The 6,521-nt window shown below is 45.5% G+C and overlaps 1 pseudogene; it reads right to left on the minus strand.

Moving 5' to 3' along the window:
- Nucleotides 1-428: 428 nt before the first annotated feature.
- Nucleotides 429-1,818, minus strand: LOC147995165 (adenosylhomocysteinase pseudogene; annotated as a pseudogene).
- Nucleotides 1,819-6,521: the final 4,703 nt, after the last annotated feature.

The following is a 6,521-nucleotide window of genomic DNA, read 5'->3' on the forward strand; positions in this document are numbered from 1 at the left end:
GTCTCTGTCACCTGTCCTTTCTTGGTTAATCTGTCCTAATCCTTGTGAAATAGGGGCCAAAAATACCAACTCAGTATTAGGAGGTTTAAGAGACGGCCCAACAGTACAAAGGCCAAGCTCTCAGGAGCCTTCAAACTCCAGTGGTTCCTTCCCCCATGGTAGAGCTCCCTCTCGGGTCCTGGGATGAGAAACCATTGGTGTGTAAACCAAGCACATGGATCTAAAGATCAAGCGAGAGTTTGGATAGTAAGGTGCAATATCCAGCCTCTGGACTTTCAAGACTTCTGAGCTCACTTCCCCTGTGGATGACTCTCAGGTACCTCTCTGTTCCCCCTGCCACACAGGGAACAGTATGAGGGGTACAGCAGAAGCCAAAGACAGAAAGACCAGTCACATAGTGGGGATGGGGGCTGGGCGAGGGGGCAGAACACTGGAGAAGCAACTGCGAAGTTGGTGACATTTGGTCTTGGGAATGAGAGGTAGGGCCTGGAACAAGGATGGCAGCTGTAAGGTGAAGGGCAGTCTCAGCTCTCAGTATCAGTAGTGATCAGGCTTGAAGGGGCTGTTAATGGGCATGCCCAGGTACTGAGCCTGATTCCCAGTCAGCTTGGTCAGCTTCCCATTCAGCTTGCCCAGGTGGGCTTCAGCCACTGCCTCATCCAGCTTCTTAGGCAGGAAGTGAACCCCCACGGGGTATTTTTCTGGGTGGGTCCACAGTTCAATCTGTGCCATCACCTGGTTTGTGAAGGAGTTGCTCATCACAAAGCTGGGGTGGCCCATGGCACAACCCAGGTTGGCCTCCAGCCAGCAAGATGATGAGGTGCCCATTCTTTAGCAAGTAGTAGTCCACCTGGGGTTTGATGTTCACCTCCACGACGTTCTCATTGAGCCACTTCACATCAATCTCCACGTCGAAGTGTCCAATGTTACAGACAATGGCATCATCCTTCATCTGTTCAAAGTGCTGGCCAAGGACGATATCAACACAGCCCGTGGTGGTCACAAAGATGTTGCCTGCTTTACAGGCCTCATTCATGGTGGTTACCTCATAGCCCTCCATGGCAGCTTGCAGTGCATTGATGGGGTCAATCTCAGTGATGATGATTTGGGCCCCGAAACCCTGCAGGGCCTGGGCACAACCCTTGCCCACATCACCATGGTCTGCTACCACTGCCACCTTGCCTGTAATCATCACATCTGTGGTCCGTTTGATGCCATCTATGAGGGACTCCCAGCAGCCATAGAGGTTGTCAAACTTGCTCTTGGTGACAGAATCATTGATGTTGATGGCAGGCACCTTCAGTATCCCATTGGCCATCATCTTGTAGAGGTTGTGGATGCCAGTCGTGGTTTTCTCAGAGATACCTCGGATGCTTGACAGAAGCTGTGGGTGTTTGGTGTGGAAGAGGTTAGTAAGGTCACCGCCATTGTTCAGAATCATGTTGAGGGGTCCATCCTTGAAGTGCAACGTCTGCTCAATGCACCACAGATACTCTTATCCATCTCTCCCTTCTAGGCAAACACTGGAATGACAGCCTTGGCAATGGCAGCCGCTGCATGGTCCTGAGTGGAGAAGATGTTGCAGCTGGACCACTGCACCTCAGCACCCAGAGCCACGAGAGTCTTAATGAGGACAGCAGTCTCCACAGTCATGTGCAGGCAGCCAGCAATGCGAGCGCCCTTCAGTGGCTTGGAGGCTGAGTATGTCTCCAGCATGCTCATCAAACCCAGCATCTCATTCTCAGCTATGTCCAGGGCCTTCCATCCCCAGGCAGCTAGTCCAATGTCCGTGACTTTGTAGGGCAGTTTATCAGACATGCTGGCGGCGCTTCCTCTAGGAGTAATGAACTCTGTGAAGGGGGCCGGGCAGTGTGGGGCAGGGCGAGAAGGGGAATTTAAAGGGAGGAACCACAACCCAAGGGGGTAGGGAAGGCGTCATTGGAAAATGTCGAGAATACCAGTGAAAAATCACAAGGAGAAGCTTCCTGTTTCTCAAGATTGTTTAACTTTATGGTCCATCAGTTCCTGGGAGAAGCTTCCTGCTTCTCAAGATTGTTCTTTAAGATTTTAATCTAACTTTATGGTCGGCTAGTTCCTGGGAGAGAGTTGTCGAACTGACTGGTGTAATCGCAGTTCCAGGGCCCGACCAGTTTCTTTCTTCTGCTCTAAACTTTTGTCTAGGGGGCAACCTTAAAACTTCTACCTTTCAAACTTATTGGCTAAGCATATTGTCCTTTAAATCTATTGGCTAGCAAGCATGGGCAGATCATGACATGCATTTGAATTTTATCTGGGACTTTCCAGAGGGTCAGGTGACTATTAGTCAGTACATTCTGCAGTTTTTCTGAGAATCGTTTACTCAAGAATGTTTCTGTTACTTCTGAGAACTGTGGGTAGAAAATGGTACTTGGCCTAGCCTTGACTTGAGACAGGAAGCTGGGACTTGGCCAAGTCTTGGCCCGAGGGAGATGGGTGTAAGTCTGGCCAAAGCCTCTAGGGTCCTTTACTTCTGTGTTGGAACATGGAATTTTGGGTACCAAGATCATGGTCATTTAAAATGGCTCCAGAATAAACTATCCTTTTTTCCTTTAAGATGAGAGCTATGGGGTTTGTATCAACAAACTACATAGTGAGATATTTTTCACAAACAACAGAACAAAATATAACAAAAATATGAGACAGAGCGCTATCATGTAATGCTTGCTTCTGGCAAGTATAAGGCTCTAGATCTAGGTTCTGGAAGGGAGTTAGGAAAAGAAGAAAAAATTAAAATTGAGACAGGGAGAGAAAAATCCTCTTTTCCTCATTATTATTATTATTATTATTATTATTATTATTATTATTATTATTTGTCTTCTCTGCCTCCCCATCTTGTTCCTCCTTCCCCCATCTTTGGAAAGCCTGTGTTTATGTAGCTCTTGATAGATTCCTGCTGAAGGACTACATTTCCCAGCATACCTTGTAGATTGCTTTCCACCACAATAAGAGCATCCCATCTTACACTGTAGGCATTTTAGCAATCTGCACATGTGAATGACAAAATGTCCCCTTGCCATGAATAAACACCGTCTCACCTAAGGTCAGACCAAGTTTCTTTCTGTTCTCTCTTTCTTAATAGCTGCCTGAAAAAAAGAAAAAAACTAACATGAGGTCTTATGTTACAGGATGTGGGAAGGAGGGATACATTTAATTAAGATGCATTAATTAGGGTTGGAGAGATGGCTCAGTGGTTAAGATCACTGGCTGCTCTTCCAGAGGTCCTGAGTTCAATTCCCAGCAACCACATGGTGGCTCACAACCATCTGTAATGGAATCTGATGCCCTCTTCTGGTGTGTCTGAAGACATCAACAGTGTACTCACATACATAAAATAAATAAATGAATCTTTCATAAAAATATGTATTATGATGTAAGATGTGGGGGATGTGCCACTGGTAGTATCAGTTTTTCCAAAAATCTCATGCTTGGAGAAGGAAAATGCTGAAGAACGGAGATAGAACAGAAAGAGGTTTCACATAAGGCTGAAAACTTGTCAGACCACCTTGCTGGAGGGACTAGAGCCAAGACATTGATGGGTCAGTGATGGGCAGGACCACATATTGACAAGGACTACTGAGATATACATATTTTTATTTAACTTTATTCTTACTTCAGGACCCTGAAGATGGACAGGAAAAGATTATTAGATTTCTTTGTCTCTCTTGACAGTGTCCATGCTGTCTCTTTTTTCTGATTTTTTTTTACTATTAATTTGGCTATTTTAATTGACCTTTCCAGAAAAAAAAGAAAAGAAAAAGGACAAATCTGGTTTCTTGGGGTACAGATTATGTCCCTAGTGTTATGCCCAGATCTGAGGGTCCCCAAAGACCACCAGGAGTCAAATGTGCATGCAATAGCAAATAATCCTTATTCAGACTGGAGCTTGGATCCCCCAGGCTCCTCCAATGCTGTGGATAGCACAGAAGCCCTACAGCACTGAAGATTCAGCCTTTTTATTGTGGTTACAGCAGGGTAAGAGGCGTTCCAACTTGGCAGTTACATGATTGGTTGGCATTCAAACACAAGCATGTCATAACCTGGTTAGTGATGATTTCAGCTCGCTTAAATAATCTATCTATAACATCTGGAACACTAGGTACTTTCTTTCAAAAAGTTGATTGGCTCAGGCTGGGCTCTAACAGTTTGTGGTTTTTCTAGTAAATGCCCAGGAAGCGGGGGTTGAGTGGTTCCTGGAACCTTTTGTGGTTCTTCCAGTAACTGAGTTCAGACTAGGGTCAGGTTCAAATCTAAAATGGAGGTTGCTCTAAGACAGAGTTTGTCCTGCTGACAGGTAGGATTCCTCACCCAAATTCAATAACAAAACTACAATATTGAAGTTTCAAAAGCCCAAGACAGACCCAATCTCTCTCTTCCTGCTGCCTCTGGATTCAGATGTAAAACTTTCAGTTGCTTCTCCAGTCCCATCTCTGCCTGCATGCCATGCTCCCTGCCATGATGATGATGATGGACTAAACCTCTGCAACTGTAAATAAGTCCAAGATAAATGTTTTCTTTTATGAGTTGCTGCGGTCATGGTGTTTCTTCATAGCAACAGAATACTGACAAAGACAGTGTGCCTTTTTATTTCTAGACTACTTGGTCAGCCAAGCATGTTGAGGAACAAAACTTGTGTTTCATATGTGTTAGGTATGGTTAGCACAGCTGGTGGGCTTTGAGGGGATTGGCAATTAGGATATCTACATTTTCCTTTTGAATATTTTCAATATGAGATATGGCATAGTTACTTTTCTATTGCTGTGAAGGGACACCATGATCAACACAACTTATAAAGGAAGCATATAATTGGTGGTTTGATTATAGTTCCAGGTTAGAACCCATGATCGTCTGTACACGACGGGTCTGGGGTACCTGGAAGAGAATGGGGGACAAGAGACACGAAGAAGGACGCCAAGACAAGAGTCTGATCAAGGCGACAACTTTATTTTTCCCCAAGGCTGAATTTATACCATAACATGGGTAACAGAGGGAGGGGGGAAGTAAGAAACATTTACGCAAGCGAAGGACACAATATTTGTGTGGTCAGGGAATAGGCTGGTGTTGACAGGCTGTCAGAAAGGTCACAAGTTTGTCATATCTATTAGTCAGCAGGATGTTGGTTTTAGCTTTATCATATCATTCATCCTGACCACCAGATTTGTATTAGTCTTCTGCAGCTGGCTGGGGATTTTCCATGAACCCAGTCATACTTAATTCTAACCATAATAATAACATCAACAATGGAGGGCTTCAAGGGTATCGCTCTCAAAAATTGTCATGGCAAGAAGTGTAGCAGCAGGGAGGGAAATTTGACCTCTGAGTAGTAACTAAGTACTTATATTTTGATCTACAAATTGAAGGCAGAGAAAGAGACTGGGTTGAAGTGGAAATTTCTGGTTTCTATGGAGCCTAAGTTATGTCATGTGATGTTTTGCTGAAGTGGACTCTTGAGAGGACTTGTGATGTTTGCAAGGTCTTAAGTATAACCCAACACACAGCAGATGATGCTGTGGCCTTGATTTGCCTTGCTACTCTTTACTGGTTTTCCTTGGGCTTTGCTGATGCTGGTCTTCCCTGACTGTCGGCGCCAGCACCGACCTGGTACCGAGAATCGGGCGAAAGCCTACGGGACACACACACACAGGTTATCGTGTCAAGCCAGGAGAGGAAGAGAGGAAGAGAGAGAGAGAGAGAGAGAGAGAGAGAGAGAGAGAGAGAGAGAGAGAGAATGGAGAGCGGAAGGAAGAGTGAGAGTGAGAGGAATAGTGAGAGTGAGGAAGAAGAGTGAGAGTCTCCTGTAGCTTTATTCACTTATATACCCAAGTCTCCAGGTAGAAAATAACTGGGAAGCACAGTGGGAAACCCTGGCTCGTGACTACCTGGCTTGTGACTTCGGTAACAAAAGACCAACTAGGAGACCTGAATTAATTAGGGAGAAATCCCAGAAGACCAGCCTAAATCTCAAGGATAAAGGCTGAGGAAGTAAAAGGCAGAAGTAAATTGACCACCACCCAGGTGTGGTCCAGGTGTGTCAGTTCCACATGCATCAGCCGGGCTCAGCAGAGGTCATGCAGTGGAGATATCGGGTGTTTACTACTTGGTCTTTTCTTCCTGTGCCGTAAATACATGGGAGAGGCCTCTGTCCAACAATCCCATGACTTTTACTGTGGCCATGCAGTTACAAAGTGGCCAGGCCCAAATCCAATATGGCACTACATCTCCCCCGTTATTCTTTTATAAAAAACCATTAGGTGGAAGTAGTGGTCTGAGAGAGATCAGACATGCCTCACAGAGTGCCCAGCTCGGCCATGGTGAGCCACTCTTGCAGTTAGGACTGCACCCCAATGGCTAGAAATGAACTTATGCTGTAACACACCGTTCTGGGCTATACGTGTGTTTATTGGGGGAGAAACTGGGCAGAGGAGCATTTGACCGGCCCGTACGTTTAAACGGGGTGTAGCTACCTCTGTCTTAGGATCGACCTC

Source organism: Rattus norvegicus, chromosome 4 (genome assembly GCF_021556685.1).
Source record: "Rattus norvegicus strain SHRSP/BbbUtx chromosome 4, alternate assembly SHRSP_T2T, whole genome shotgun sequence".
In the NCBI taxonomy this organism is placed as follows: domain Eukaryota; kingdom Metazoa; phylum Chordata; class Mammalia; order Rodentia; family Muridae; genus Rattus; species Rattus norvegicus.